The sequence below is a fragment of the Pleuronectes platessa genome, chromosome 19 (assembly GCF_947347685.1).
Source record: "Pleuronectes platessa chromosome 19, fPlePla1.1, whole genome shotgun sequence".
NCBI lineage: Eukaryota > Metazoa > Chordata > Actinopteri > Pleuronectiformes > Pleuronectidae > Pleuronectes > Pleuronectes platessa.
Genome location: NC_070644.1, coordinates 8,708,091 through 8,710,585, shown reverse-complemented (window position 1 = coordinate 8,710,585; position 2,495 = coordinate 8,708,091).

Genomic DNA, 2,495 nt, shown 5'->3' with positions numbered 1-2,495 from the left:
TATGTGCTATCACGTTCTTCCTTTAATCGAGTCAAATCGCACACTCAGTTTCCATTGATGTGTATTCTGGGATTTGTACTTTTCCCTTGCACACACACACAAACAGAAAAAAGATGGTTGGTGCCAAACGATGATGTAATACTTAATTTGTATCATATGATTAAGTCATGTCTAATTCGATTTTAATGCGACATCATTGGAAAAAATACAACAATTTTTTACTTAATGACAAAAATTTGAGAATAGAATTAGATTCTAAGAAAATGTAAGAGTTTATTCACAAACTAAGAAACAACTGAAGAAAACAACATTAAGCTGGTTGGTCAATATGAAGCAACATTTGTTGTTCTTGAGAACAATGTAAAATAAGGTTTTCTTGCTTGTGATTATCTCTGCTCTATAGCTGATTGTTGGGTCATGGTGCTTGGTGGAGACTTTGTTGGGTGTGAACCAAGAACCCTATCTCAGGCTGCGGTGACATACAGGCCTGATAGTTGGATGACATCATGTATCCCTCGTAGGTTTTATCGTAACCTCTGACCTCGCTCCATTCTTGCTCCCAGGGAAGGAAGGAAGAGAGTCAGAGCCGAAGGAACGGCAACAAGCTCCAGGTCAGACTCCATAGCACCAAGCTGCTGGTCAGTTGTATTTATATGTAATCTAAGAAGTGATTCTGTTTTCTTGCACTTTGCGTCGACCTCCCTGGTTTTTGTTTCTATATTAAGCTTTGACAGAGTTTGTTTTGCCGGCTCTGGGTCTTCCCCCTCTACACCCTTGTGAATCCATCGCAGAGCTTTTTCTCATGGCCTTATGTTGTCGCCCCCAAACAAACAAGTATCTCAAGTCAGAGAGGGCCTCACAAGCCAAAACAGAAGCTCCGATTTCACGACAGATAAAAAGACAACGCTCGCTGCACTTTCTGATTTAGAGGACGGAACCATGCGCCTTACTACGTGTGAGGAGGACCGAGGGCATGTGTTAACCGCACGCCATCAATTGAGCCGAGCGTGTGCCTGATGGATCTAACACTTCTCACGGTGGCTCAGGTGTTCGCCTACTATCACACTGCATGCCTGTACACATCTTTGTTATTTCATATGTCCAACACCTTCCGTCAACACTTCACATTTGTGTTTTTCTTTCTGCCACGTATTATAATTGTAGCTGCACACTCTCCCTGTTTTTTTCTCTCTTTCATCCCTGTGTTTCCCACACTACGTGCACCTCAAGAGACCTAGCCCCTTTTGGCGTCAGTCCATTTGGCCGCCACACCAACAGAAGGACCAGCATGTGCGTGGGCTTCATAATAAAATAATCTTTGCCCTGGGGTGCAGAAACTCCACAGCTACTCCCTGAGAGTTTCACTTGCCCTGAAGAGAGCGAGAGGGCGAAAAAAGAGCTTTCATTGTCTGTACTGTAATTACTGTACAATAGTATATGTTGAATGAAACCGAGAAATACAATGTAAAATGCTTCACTAGAGTGATTCTAAATGTGTATTTAAGACCCTGTAAATTGCGGGAAGTTTTGATATGAAAATGAAACTGTAACAAGAACTTAACTATATCTCTATTACACAAAATTAAGTTTCTGTGGTTTGGAGGCATCAATTTACAAGCTGATACAGGAAGAGCCGGATTCTCAAACCAGAAAGTGTGAAGTGCAGTGGATTGGATCGCCGGGCTTTTGATGTAACATTAAATATTAACTTCTAGTTGTGCAACAGTTATAATGGTGCTTTACACCTAAAATGGTAAAAGTACACAAGTATAATCTGCAAAATGTAGTATCAAAAGTAAAGTCTGCCATGTAATATGGCTGAGCGATATGGCCAAAGATTATATGTGCACAGACATTGTAGTAAAAAATTCTCAAAGAAATTAATATCAACCGATCCATATTGATGATTATCAGAATAAATGTTACATTATTGCCTCTTTAAGTTTAAAGAATGAATTTTGCTCCTGAGTGAAGGTTATTGTTTTAAACATGAGCAGAGATCCCTTAGATGAATGGATGGATAAAAAGATAGATAGAAAAATAGATAGATAGATAGATAGATAGATAGATAGATAGATAGATAGATAGATAGATAGACAGAGAGACAGACAGACAGACAGACAGATAGATAGATAGATAGATAGACAGATAGATAGATGGATGCACTGCGTCCACATTATAAATTTTATAAACTAAGGTGAAATCATGATTTCTACAGTATTTATATAACTGCCAGATACATATAGAAATTGAATACAAGTGCCTTTGTATCCAAATAAGTTGAACACTTGAGTAAATGTGTTTATTCTCCACCAATGTGTAATGTTGTTAATTTCAAAAGACTACACTGGACTGCAAGAGGAGAGAGTGTGTCTGTGCCTCTAACAGCGCGTGGAGAGAGAAAGAGGCAGCTTTTATCTGGAGTCTGAAAAGGACAGGGGGAGAGGAGGAGGAGGAGGAACAGGGGGGGGAGGGGAGGACGAGTGGGAGGAACT